Below are 13,971 nucleotides of genomic sequence, written 5' to 3'. Positions count from 1 at the left end.
GAGGATTATAAGGTTATGAAGTGCATTGTAGAAGCCAGATACAGATTGGATGTTTTTATTAGGGGATTACTGAACTTTGTTAACAGGAGTGAGCCTGAACTACTCTAGTGGAAGTTCTGCCGTGCTGGTTATGAAACATCTGATCCTGGAGCAGAGACAGAGCTGCACCTTAGCCAGGTCGCAGTCTCCAACCATGCTTCACGCTCATGGTGCATAAAGCTGGACCACTGACAAACAATATATAATGGTTTCATTGGAAAAGATTTGGTGTGGGCATGGCAGAAAATATCTACCCACCATAAAGTGCCAGATATTCTCCTAATTTCTTGTTCACTTCAGAATCCATTTCTACTTCTAGCTCATACTATAGACAACAAAACTACAACAAAATAAAATAAAGCATATGAGATACATGCTTTCATGTCAGTTTTAAATATATTGAAAACATCTACCTGTTTTTGTAGCTTTTTATAACTTGCATAGGCCTACATGATGCTAGGCCCTTATGCATGAAAACTCCCCCCAGTTTTACTGCTGAGCGTGGCGTCATGAAGCATGGAACATCCCCTCGGTCACTCCAGGTCAGCTGTCCCCAGCGTGTCCCCTCGCAGCCTGCTGCCCACCCCTGCCTCCTCACTGGGGCACACAGAGAGAAACAGGGAAGCCCTTGATGCTGTGAGAACACCGCTCAGCAACAGTCAAAACATCATTGTGTTATCAGCACAGTTTTGGTCACAAATCCAAAAGTCCATTTGATTTGTCCAAGCAGACTCCTAATCACTTAATAAATCCCTTAAAATGTATTTGGTAGAGTGGCAAATTATTAGCTGGCTAGAGATGCAGCAGGTGCCTTTCTAAAGTTACTCCCTATTTGTATCAACAAGGAAAGGGGAAATTTTGGGGTCTGTGTAAACAATTTTAAAGTGTAATTAGTGCCATAAATGAATGTTTGGTATTTATGTGATATGTACATTCTTCTTCTCAGTGAATTAGTCATGATCCTGTCCTACTCTGAAACTATACATCAGTTTGTGTTCTTGTGGTTATTCAGTTCATTAAAATCCAGTTGCATGTTTCTGCAGGCAGGACGAGTATCTTGCCATGGTTAAGGATATATGCTCATCTTTCTATCTAGATATAGGATGGATTCTTAATTTTGTTTCGATTTAATGGATAATTTTGAATTTTAAGATTGCTCTCACAATATCCATCTGGGGGCAGATTTTAAAATCAGCTGAGGGGAGGAGGAGTTCAGCTAGAATTTCAACAAAAAAATGCAGATTAAAAAAAAATCACATTAGAAGGCAAGTCTTTATATAGGATAGAATAAAGGCTATACATTATAAGTAATTGACTAGTTACACTTTTCTATTTTTATAGCCATATATTCTTATTTTCAGACAATGAAAGAGAATCTTTGTGTTCTGATTTTTTTAGATTTGGTGTGACTACATAGTTTGAAAATTGCTGCACGTAGTTTCATCAAAGAACATTGTAGCATCACAACAGGAAATATGGCCATAACATTAAAATGCAGATTTGGATTCTGGATGCATTTTAGTCAGTGTTTTTTTTTTTTTTTTTTTTTTTTTTTTCTTTTTGGACATAGAATAAGCTGCCTAACCCCCTTCTACCTCCAGTTTGCCCTTTTTCAAAGTGATGATAACAATGACTCACTTCCTCATGGGGGTATTTTGAGGCTTAGTTGAAGTCTGAGAAGTTGTTTCTGACCCTGAGAAAATTGATGTCAGAAACTGCAATATTGGAATACTAATCTTTCAGGGCTTGGATAAATAATTGTCCACAAATGAAATGCTATTTTCTCTGCATTTTTTTTGGCCCCCTCTATAATATTCCTTGAATCGGTAGAGTTCCAACTTAATACAGACAACAGAGGAGACAGTGGACACTGCTTACCTAAATAAACAAGAGCCAGAGCCCAAATTATTAGTAAATACCAAGGCTTCATTTAGGTTGAATAACGCTGCAATCCAACAAATAAATGAGCCATCAAGTTTGAATTTATGTAGCATACGAAACACATTAAAGCCATCTGACCATGACAAAGGCCTTTTCTGCTGTGAATAATGAGGCCAACACATTATAATATCCTTTAGATGAGACATTAAACCCAAGGTCCTTTCTGTTTGTCTCTGGTGGCCGTCCAGGTGGAAGGTAAAGATTCCCTGGCATTTCGCTAAAAACGTAGAAAATCTCCAGCCCCCAACAGTATTACTTTCCCTGTAAAAAAAGATTAGAGTAACCAATGCTATGTACAAGTTGAATATCATCAGGCAAAATGCAAAGTACCTGCCCATTTTCTTACCCATAAGGACAGTGGGGAATCTTCTCTTGCTTTCGTGGGAGCAAGGTCAGCATCTCTGGGACCAATGTCAGTCTTGGAAAGTCTTTTGGGATCCTGAAAATGTAAAACATAAGAAAATAATTAATTCTCATCAGCAGCACATGTTGTGGTAACAAAGAACATGTCCAAATAATATATATTTGCATGTGTCTGTGCTTGCATAACTAGACATGCACATTTGCATCGGTAATTTCTAGGAAGAAATGGTTTGGAGATGAACACAAATTAATTACGCCAGGAAAAATTTCTTACCATAACTTGCACATGTGTGATTCACTCGGGGAAGTTCATTGCAAATTTCAGGTTCTTTTGTATAATCCTAGTGATTTTGTACCACTTGAGATATTTTAACTTGAGCTATTACGCTTGATATACCCTTAGTTTGATGTGAGCCTCCGTGAAATTTTATCTAAGTGAAAAGCAGGTTCTTGCTCACTGAGCATGTCTTAGTTGCATAGTTTCACACCAAAGTTTCTTAGCATCAGACTCACAGCAGTATGGTACAAGGTCATGTGAAAGGTAAATCTCAGAGTCCTCTCACAGGTGTAAATCTATTGCCTTACTGTTAACAAGCTGACTGAACTCAGTCGTTTGAAATTAAGGGAATGAAAGAAAGGACGAGGGAACAAACCCCTTGAAACGAGCCTAAGAATCACGCTGGAGCTGAACCCCCTTAGTAGCAGAGATGGTAAAGCCTTTCATGAGGAACTGACTGATGAATCTGGGCATCTTTCGATTTTCTGAATAATGAGCCAGCTCTTCCCTCTTGCCGAGAAACATATGGGATGTGAGGAAATCAGCTGGAAACCCAGCCATGTCTCATTCGGCATCCTCTCTGCTAGAGGCAGGAAACTGGTACCTTATGAGAAAAGATGGCTTGAGGGAAAGCTTGGTGTTCAGTCAAAGCAAATCCGGTCCCTGTGAGACTTGTGCCCCTTGATGTTTGTTCTGCTTTTATCAGTTATCAATGGGAAGGCCACGTAAAGCTGTGACACTTGTCCAACAGTGATTATTGCTGCCTGCGCTAAGGAAACCAGTTCTGCTTCCTTCTTTTAGTGTGCATCTGCTTGAAACTCCTGACCTGGTGGAAATATCCCCCGGGTCATGTCTTCCAGGTCTTTATGTTTGAGAAAAGCACTTTCCAAGAGAGGAGAGTGAGGAAAATATCTATGCCTAACACATCTTAATATTGATTTCATTGACTCGCATTTCATTCATTTTGACATTAGGGATAGGAAGTTGTAGTAATGAGGACTGAAAACATGTTGGCTTTGATTTTTTGTAACGTAGTTAAAGACCACACTACACGTATTTAATGACACTTCAAGATGTAGGTCCTTTGTGGGATCTGACAGATTCAGCCTGTGCTTTGCGGCAGACACTTGGCACCAGGTAACCACAAGCCTTGAAATAGCGTACGTGCTCTTCAAAGTGACCAGTGGGGATTTCTTTTTGTTGGAAACATCTCTTAAATGGACACAGAAAAGAAGTTGTCCCTTCAAATTTAGCTTGCTGTCTTCTAAAATCAAGTTCAATGATCTGAAAATCTGAAAATCCTTCATCCAGTCTGATTTGCTAGCATGGTGTACCTTTCCACAAATTACCTCTATTACTTTGTTCTACACCTTAAGATATATTTAGGCACAAAGCTGTGCCAGGGGAGGGTCAGGCTGGACATTAGAAAACGTTTCTTTACCATGAGGGTGGCCAAACCCTGGAACAAGCTTCCTAGAGAGGCGGCTCATGCCCCGTGCCTGCCAGCATTCAAGAGGCATTTGGATAATGCCCTAGTTAATATGCTTTACCTTCTGGTTGGGCAGTTGATCTCTGTAGGTCCCTTAAAACTGAACTAATCTATTCTATTCTGTGCTGTGCTATATTTTCAATATAAGGTACTGAACCTTTCTTTGCAGTTTCTGATTCCTAACCTTCCTATTTGCTTCTTTACCTGTGATCCTAAAACATGGAGGCAGGCTGCTCACAGCACAGTCCGTGATATAGGATTAGATTGTCTGGACTCTGTCCAGCAGAGGGTGGTGACAGACATCTGCCCAAAAAGCAATTAGTTGCAATGTGTTTGGAGAGACAAAATAATCCAGCGGCGACTTACCACCTCCAGGAAAGGTTTGTGTTAGAAATGGTGATGTTCACTGTGGATTTTTTTTTTGTTTGTTTGTTTCAGGAAAAAGGAAATTTGTAAAATATTTTACAGTCTAACAAAGACAGCAATATATAGAAGTAATTAGTAGGGACATTTGAAGGGAAAACAGGGTCGCACCATTAGCCCCTACTAAAATGCACTGGAGTTGATGAATTATTTTAATGGGACAGAATGACAAAAAAGGGACTCTTTCACCTAAGCAGGGACAGCTGGTCCCTCTGACAAGGATGCATTGCTGTCTTGTTGAGTCTGCCAGCCAGCAAGGCTGAAATAATAGCACTGAGAGAGGTGTGAACGTTCCCCCGTTCACCTTAATTGAGAGCTAATAGGAAGTCTAATTATGAACACTTAGTATTAACTGTTTCACATCTGAAGACAGCCATCTGATCAGCTCCCCTCCGTCATGCCCAGGGAAGGTCTGCTTTGATTTTCCGGGCAGTTACACGTCCTGATACTGTGATGTGGGCTGTGTCAAACCACATCCACGCAGCAGCTTTCACCACCAATGGGTTTTGGCCCTATTTCTGTTACCGAGCAAGGGGAGATTTGGACAAAACTGGGACCTGGGGACCAAGCCACACGCTTTTCCAAAGCAGAGTTCCTCTCTCTCTGGAGGCTGCGGAACCAGGTGGCAGCCCTCCAGGACAAGCTGTACCTCTACAAGCATCGCCCCTTGTTGCAAACTGCAGCAGCCCCAGCATCACAAGGATTTGGGTTCATCCTGCTGCCCGTGGCCGGCCTCACAGCCCTGCCAGGGAGAGCCAGGGCTGCCGAGGGCTGTGGGAGCGGGGCTGCAGGCACACGCTGTCCCCACCGAACCATCTGCCAGCATTGGAAGCACGACAGGTGGGATTAGAGGATTTGGGCGACTAATTACAGAATTTACTTTCAAAGTGTTTGTGTGAGAGAGGGAGAGAGGAGGATTAACTTAATTGAAGAAATCTCTGGCAGGTATTTGAAAGGTGGTTGTAAAATGATTGTTTAATCTTGCACCTCACCTGCTTCTGAGAACACGAGTGCTCGGATTGAAAAATGCCAACTGGATGGGGACTGGGTGGCTGGGGGACTGAGAATAAGGCTGTGGAGACGATCAGGGCTTGTGAGGAATGCAAGGCAGCTTGCATTTGCTGGCTTTTGTGGGCTGCGTTCAGAGTGGAGACAAAATTCTGGTTCTGAAAGAGCTAGGGACCAGATCCTGCTTCCACCTGAAGCTGTGATCCAAGACTGAGCCCAAAGCCCCACGCTGCACATCCTCAGTGCCACGTTCAGCAGCTGCCCTGGCCAAAGGTTAGCACTGGCACCGCTGCCATGGGCTGGGCCTGGTGCACAGGGTCCAGGTCCTGACGAGATTCCTCATCAGGAAAAAACAAAAGCAAATGAAAAAACCTATATGGGAGGGGAAAGAAGTCAGGAAAACAAGCTGAGAAAAAACAAAAGAACAAATACAAACTGAAAAGCCATGCCAAAACCAAAGCCCTTGGCCCCTCTGATCAAAACAACTTTGATCAATGCATCTATTCTCAGAAGCACCTTATTTTAGAAAGCAGCTAGCTTTCTAACAAATAAAGAATTGCTCTGTGGTTTCTCTCCAAAGCTCAAATTCAGCTTTCTAGAGTAAGATGAAAAGCTAATTTTCTTGAAGTTTAACATATTTGTGTAAGCATGTCAGGTGAAATAAATGACATTGATATTCAGTGTGTATATAGGTGGCACCAGCTCCCAAAACTCTATCTCTTTTTCATCTTACTGGAACATTAACTTATGCTCCTGAGGGCTATGCAGCATGCAGAGCGAGAGTGCAAACTTAAAGATAATTTATCATAGCTCTCTCCTGTGTATCACTCTCGTTCTCTAAACTTTTCCATATCAGAATAAAGAATAGAGGGAATTTACTTTTGCCTTAGCCGCCTCACACTGTACCTGCACAGGGTCTTATTCAAAACAAATGTTTGCATCCTTCACATTGACTTCTCAGCTGCGGTCTTGCATGTTCTCTTGATAAGTGGATGAGCAGGCATTGTAAGAACAGTGTCACAGGAAGCTTAACAACTGGTCTCTGGAAAAACTACAGCAACAGTAAAATATATGGAGAGCTACAGTAAAGGTAGAGGAGTGGGAAAGAAGAAAGGAATTTATTGGGAAAGGCTGGTGGGAGCTGGTGGCAGAGACCAAGGAGCACCACGAGCACCACACTGCTCCTTGCACCAAATGACCATCAGCAACAGCTCTGGAAGGGCTTGGAACAGCTTTTTGTAAAGCATTTATATACTGAGCAGTGGGACAGAGGTGTTCTTCTACCACAGGTGTTATCTGAGTAAGCACAACAATTAATAAGAGAATAGAAATCTAATTTTAATAACAATGTGGAGCATGTAGCGCTGGCACCCAGTTTCCCTTTTTCACGTTGATATTGATGGATTACTCTGCATGAATTACTTAAGCTTATAATTTATCTTTCGAGCACAGTTCAGTTTTGCAATTCGCACTTTGCAGAATGGGAAACTGAGCCACACAAAGGCTACATGGCTTTTTTCTTCCCAGACCATAGCTAAAAACTGTGCTATGTAGGAATAAATGTACCTAAGCAGAGTAAAAATCTTTTTTTTTTTTTTTTTTTTTTCAGCTAAATGAAAAATCTGGGAGAACAATTCCAGAAATTGTAAGTCCATGGCCTAAGGATGGCACGGATTTGTTACTTTGCACTGGAAACAAATACGTATTTGTTTTGAATTATTGCTGTCATTGGCCAGAATTGCTTTGTTTGTGAAGACAGCTACAAAATGGGTAATTTAAAGTGCATTGCCAGAAACCTATTGCAGTAAGAAATACTGAGTTGTAACTTGATAGGTGGGTGTTTAAATATTTATCAGAGGAACATGATAACAGGCACTCTCCTCCAAGACCTCTTTCCTCTTTTTTCCTCTTTCATATTTAAACTCTGAATAGGAGGCATAATGTTAGGAAAAGTCGTCACAAAACCAGGAAAACAGCTGCCAACTATTAACTACTTTTCTAATCTGCCTAAAGAGCATCCACTGACTGCCCTTGATGTATAGTTTGTTTCTTGTTTAGTGGTGTTGGGGAAGAGAAGATGTGCCTATCTTCTTCCAGATACTGCAGCGAGTGAAGCCAGTGCACATTCCTAACATATCCACTGCAAAGATGTGTAAACAAATACATCTGCTTTGGTCCTCTAGCACAGTCCTGATGTGTTGTACTGCAAGGAAAAGGCCATCACTGAGCAGTGTAAAACCTGCTTTTTGTAGTGGCAATTCACATTGCACAAGTTTATGACAATAATTATCCACAAATACTGGCACATTTATGCATGTGCAGCAGGCTTATGAGGCAGGAGCGTGGAGAAGAGAAGGGTAATGAAAAGATCCAGCAGGGATGATAGTTTTCATTGTCTTTTCATCTGTCATAAACAAATGGCATTTGTTTATATTCAAGGACCTTGGTGGTCTAGACCCTACATCCTGAACTAATCACTTCAGTTTGCTTTAACCATAGGTACATAAAAGGTGGTGATTTCCATGGTAAAACTGGCATAGACAAGCAAAGGGAACAGACTATGTCCTCACTCAGTCCTTTAAGTGGCTTTGTCACCCTTTCTGTCTGCTTTATTAAGAATAACGGTGTTGACCAAACCAAGAAAGAACCAGGTGTTTAGCATCTCTCTCTGCAGAGCACAGGGGTTGCAAGGAAGGCACCAGCCTCTCACCACCACAGCTGCTCTGAGCCAGCGGGTGAGGCCAGGTGCCTCACCAAGAACCCATGGGAGTCAATATTATCTAATTATTTATCATTTAGATAGGAATTATTACAGGAATGTTCATGCATGCATTTGTTTTGCTTTCCTCCCTGTATTTCGTATAACATCAGCAGTGTGTTAACAAGGATCAGGCTGGGGCTTTTGTAGTTGCTCTTTGAGGAGCGGTGTTCTTAATGTCAGGATGATTTGCCAGAATAATAACCAGCAACCTTAGGAAGTAAAACCCAGGTGTTGGGATCTGAACGTACTCATCAGTATGCTCTTTTGTGTTAACGCTGACAGGAGAGCTATATATCTATGTATATAGAGCTGGCTTCGAGAACTCTCTTGGGACGAGTTAGGTTCATATCATCTACTGCTTAAAGTACAAGTGGCAAATATATTACCACAATGTAAAAGGCAGCATTGCAGGTGATGTATGTGTACGCCTTTAAAGCATCCCTGCTGTAGATGCTGCTCTTACAGGCATTTGACCTCCGAAGTGACAACAACCCATGGCACCTGAAGTCTGACTCGGGCTCCCTAAGTGCAGGCAGCAGTCCAACCCCCCCCGAGACTGCTCAGATGGAGATGGAGCATCGGCTGCTGCGGCCTGCCAGCTCAGACATGGTGTTCCTACACAAAGGGAGAGGTCCAGTGCAGCCTTTTCTCCCTTGGATGCCAAGCAGGTTTGTCTCAGAGGCTGCCGACCACTGTGGCCACCACCCTGAAATTGAGAGCGTTTTACTCAAGCCTGTGCACAGCATGAAATCTGGCAGGTGTCAGCTAAGTGGCTTCCTCTCTGGAGCTACATGGAGATGTGTAAACAGACAGCGGTAAATTTAACAGTGAGCTGACCGCAGAGACAATCGCTCATTCCCTCTTGCATCCAAGTGCTCTGATCCTCCAGTCCTGAACAGTTTTTCTGTGGTAACTGAAAGATTATCACCCCTCTGACCATCTGAGGAAAACACTGAGGTTTAATTCACTGTCAGTTGAGATGAAGCCTATAGAAGCCAGCACAGAAAGTCCTGATGTGATGTCCTTGTCACGTCAAAAGATCTTGAAATAACAAAAGCAGTCAATCAGCGCAGAATTTCACAGGCTCAGCATTGCTTTAACATATGGCAAGGTGGAGCACACATCTGAGGGAGGGAAGGGTTGTACCTGGTATTTTCCCCAGCCCACAGAGAGCAGCTGTGCCCATTTACTGCCTTTGGTTCACTAACACCTGGGGAGAGGACAGAAGCACAACTGCCATGTGCCTCAGGAAGAGGACAGCAAGGTAGTTCCTCCAGAGCAACACCACATTTGGGCCTTGGCAATGTTCTTGGGTTTTCATCGTCTCAGAAACTTGCCTCTGTGCCTCCCTTTTCCTTCTGCAGGACTTCCACCCTCAGGTCAGCCTGGATACTGCAGCTGCGGGGTGTCCTGTGCTCCCTGGCAGAACCAGCCGGAGCAGCAGGTAGGTCCTACATCTCCAGCAGAAGGTAGGGAGAGCTGTGCCTGACTTTGGGAAGGTTCCCCTGAGTTAGGGACAATGGTAGGAGGGCCCATATCTGAGCCACAGCCATTTCAGTTTTGAGAGAAGTGCAGCTACCAGCTCTGTATGCCTCCAAGCAGGATCATTCTCCCATGGGCATGAACATGAAATGCATTTTGAGATCCATGCTACTCACTCAGCCTTCAGAGAGGCTTACCTATTAATGTGAACAGGGTAGGAGGGGCTCTCTTTGCTGACCTACTCTGTATAAAATAAAATATAGGTGCTAAAGTGAGATGGCTGACTTTGCTATAAAGGTCCAAGTTTCTCTTCTCCCTTGTCTGATAAATGAGTGTCATCAGAGTTACTGTGCTCTCCCGAAGCAATTAGTCATTATTGGTCGATCAAAAGTATTTATCAAAACTTCAGGTGCGGTGCCATTGATCTTCATTTGGGTTGGAAGGGTTTTCTTGCTGGATTTTGGAGAAGGAATCCGTCAGTGGCACGGCCATCAAACAGAAGGCAGCAGGAATATCCTTGTCAAAGAGATATATGACTATGCAGACACTCAGGAAGGTGCCAAAAAATGCAGCTCAGAAGCAGAGGTGGCTACTATCACCTGTCAAAGCTGATGGGGTTTTGAGCAGGAGAGGGAAGGAACAGTTAACCAACACATCTACATCAAGAACACCATAGCCTACCTTTAAATGTGCACAGAGGAATTTTAATTAAAGGATTTGTACAGCTGTGGAATCCTGAAATCCTCTAAGTAATGTGCAGTGGCCTGAGACCTCCCTGGGAATGGCTCTTCAGTATTCACAACCTTGAAAACCTACCGAGGAGTTATTCCATGATGTGTTTGATCCCCAGATACATGACCTGGATCAAAGTATTCTAAAACGTCATTGCAGAAGTTAAGGTATGGCATTCTTGAGCAGGAGATGTGGCTGAGAAGACACCCTGATGGCAGGTCTTGATCTTGTAAAATGCCTTTAGCGCCAGATAGAGGTTACCAGGTTTCAGAATACTTAAACTTACCTTCGAGGTTTTCTTGTGATCTAGATGGCTTGTGTCTGAACGTAGTGCAGAAACTGCCTTCATGTGTTAATCACTGCTTCCATATGTGAAATAGGTTAGTTTACTCAGGAGAGGCAGCCTTACTCCTTGAGACACCAGTTTCCTCTTGCTACTCAATAATTTAAATGAAATAAATTCATAGCTGAACTGGAAACGCAGAAGTATCACTGGGAATTGCATTTACAATTGCTGTCCTTCCTGGGGCAAGTACCACAGCAACAAAGCATCATACACCAACTTGTTTTGACCACGAAAAGAGCAGGCAAGTTTTTCTAATGAGTGTGTCTTTCCTCTCCTTTCCCACCCTTTTCTCCCCCTGCCCTTTTTTTTTAAAGCTTAAAGGGGCCAATTTTTGACTTTTTTTTTTTTTTTTTTTAAAGTAGAAACATATATAACTTCAAACTAATCTACTGAATACAGTTGGGTTACTCTGGATTAACAGTGGTATAAATAACAGCAGAACTTGGCACGTTGTCTCCAAATTAATAAGCCTAAATGTTTTTCAACTAATGGAACGGCTTGAATATGATCAAACAGATTTTGCTTTTAGTCTGTGGAAGAAAAATGTGTTTGCTTGACCTGTAAAGCAAGTTATGCCAAATTTGATCATGAAACAATATTTATGAATAATTTTTAATGCACTGCAAACAACTGAAGTGGGAAATGCTGATATACTAGTGTAACTATGACTGTGGAAATGGAACTAATGTAATAACTAAAACGAATGGGCATAATGAAAGAAAAACCCCATGCCAGTTGGTAATTCCTTAAAATCGTGTGATTTTGAGCCTAACAGGGGTGGGTGGGGGGCTGCCAGAAGCTGCAGCATGTGGCAGGGCTCTTTGCTGACATTTGCAGAGCATTGTGTTGTGCCAGCACTGTTGCAAGAACTGTCTGAGAGCAAGCACATTGCAAAGTAACGAAGTTTGGAGCATGGTAAAGAAGAATTACACATGTGTGCCCGTGTCCAGCACATTTCTATTGAACTTGGCGTAACAGCTGACATAAAAAATAGGGTCGGAACACTTTCCTAGTGACATACGTCCCATTCGTTCTGCTTGAAAATGAAGAAAAAAAATCAGCTAAGGGCATGCATTCTTCGCAGAGAGCATATATGATGGAGTGCTGACTCTGTATCTCTTAGAATGGTAGCAATTGTACAGCAAAGTAAAAATTGATAAATGCAGAGAGAAATGACTTCCACTGAGAGTGGTGTTTTGTTCTGTTTTTTAAGCATCCTTTTAATGTTGTTAATAGATCTTCTTAAAAATAAATTATTTAAGGAGGCTTATCTTGAAAACACTACCAGAATTATGACTAGAAAACATATGAATCGTTGCCGTTCCATAGCACGATTAATTTCCATTGCTGTGTTTGTGACCTACTTACATAGACCACAAACACTAATCTCAGTGGGTAATTAAAAGAGTGTAAATATCATTTGTCCAGTCCCCAATGATTTGTTTTAGAAATCCAAGGAGCTCTCTACAGTAAACTTGCAGATAAGAAATCCTCAGTTACGTATAGACTTTAATTATCCTACACCACTAATGATTCTTAATACTTGGTTTCATATTTTTCACTGAGAATAGTAGAAACTGTATTTAACATGCAATTAAATATTTTCACCTACAAATTTATTTCCCTGACTGTAGCATTCTGATGCAACAAAATGTGGATATGTTGTACAAAACAGGCAGCTATATTTGTCTTTTACTTAGTCTTGGATAAAATATGGGTAATTTTTTTTGTTGATGTGAGTGAGGTTTTCTTTAAAATTTACTCCTGGCCTTCTAAATTCAGGCATATATTTCAGTCACGGACCAAAAAAATGAGTTTCACAATCAAGAAAATATTTGGCTAAATGTCATCCTATTTCGATGATAAAATAAAATTAGCAATTAGAAATAATATATATTATTCATATGAATAATGAATTGTATTTGGAGTCATACAAATGGGAAGTGGTGATATAGATAGTAATACAAATAGAATGAATGTGACAAGCACAGAAAAAATGATAATAGAAACAAAAGACAAGGAAAAAATCCATGACAGTAGACAATAATTTTATAAAGTATAGTAAGAATGACCGAAATCCCAGCAACGCTCTAAGTTTGTAAGTAGACAAAATTCTTAATAATGATGAGGAAAGAGAAGGCATTATTTTTTGCGGGGAGGGGAGTTCTATTAGAAAGAAACTAGATGCCATACTTGTATAGCATGAAACACTTTTAAATCTACTAGTAAACTGTGAGTAAGTATAACCATGCTTACTTTTGTCCTTAGAAATCTCTTTGAGGTATTCCAAAGACAGACCTTGAGTTCTGCTGCTTTGTTTTTTAAATTATTTAGATAGAAAATTATTCAATATTCATTAACTATTTTATAAATAGTTCTGTGCATCAAATCTCCATGGTAGTAATGCTAAAATTATGGGGAAAACAGTATGTTTCAAGAAATATAAAGTTAACAGTGAAACATGCAAAGGCCTTCAATGTGAGAACTCAAAAAGGGTGTTAAGACAGTCTTTACTCATAGGTTAAATTATGAGTGTTTGGAAACAAACCTAGACAGCTAGGTCGAGGGGCTGCATGTGAGGTAGGTGTGTACACAAGCCGTCAGACCCATTCATGGAACCCTGTATTTGAAAGCCTTCTGCTCCTAAATCATGTAATTATTATAATATGAACTAATTTTTAGGCTCATCAAGGGGGCTGAAGAGTACATAAGCATTGGAGACTGTACAAGCTATCCCCAAGGGATACATCCGTCTCAGACACAGGTGAGGTCATACAGTCATAGCTATATCTGTGGGAAGCTTTTCTTTTAAATAAACACAAGATTTCATTCAAAAGTGGTATTAAATTAGTTTCAATTAGAAGTATTAGATTATTTTTTTATCTGATGTTTGTAGTTATTCTCATATATGCAAAACAGTTTATTTGCATAACATGACACACATGAAGCTACAGAAAACCCAGTGACCTGACATTCGTCTTTCCCTGATCCACTTTGTCTTCTTTAATATTTCTCTTGTCTCTTTTTTCCCTTTTTCTTTTCCTCCTTGATAGAAAAATTGTTCTTCCTTATCATTCTTTCATTATGCTTTCTTTTCTATTTCCCCATTT

At 41.1% G+C, this 13,971-nt stretch overlaps 2 long non-coding RNA genes across 3 annotated transcripts; one reads left to right on the top strand and one right to left on the bottom strand.

Annotated features, from left to right (window-relative positions):
* Positions 1-1,944: 1,944 nt before the first annotated feature.
* On the bottom strand, positions 1,945-2,979 carry LOC137855209 (uncharacterized). Its single transcript, XR_011095596.1, has 3 exons — positions 2,618-2,979; positions 2,327-2,419; positions 1,945-2,241 (listed from the first exon to the last, which is right to left on the bottom strand). It is a non-coding gene; the product is annotated as an uncharacterized lncRNA (long non-coding RNA).
* Positions 2,980-8,604: 5,625 nt separating this feature from the next.
* LOC137855656 (uncharacterized) lies at positions 8,605-12,037 on the top strand. Of its 2 annotated transcripts, XR_011095873.1 has the most exons (3): positions 8,605-9,565; positions 9,666-9,745; positions 10,193-12,037. It is a non-coding gene; the product is annotated as an uncharacterized lncRNA (long non-coding RNA). The 2 variants fall into 2 exon arrangements; XR_011095872.1 differs by lacking the exon at positions 8,605-9,565 and having other exon boundaries at positions 9,579-9,745.
* The last annotated feature ends 1,934 nt before the right edge of the window (positions 12,038-13,971 follow it).

Source organism: Anas acuta, chromosome 4, assembly GCF_963932015.1.
Source record: "Anas acuta chromosome 4, bAnaAcu1.1, whole genome shotgun sequence".
NCBI classification, from domain to species: domain Eukaryota; kingdom Metazoa; phylum Chordata; class Aves; order Anseriformes; family Anatidae; genus Anas; species Anas acuta.
The sequence above is the reverse complement of the archived record's forward strand: the minus strand, read 5'-3'. Positions and strand labels throughout refer to the sequence as shown.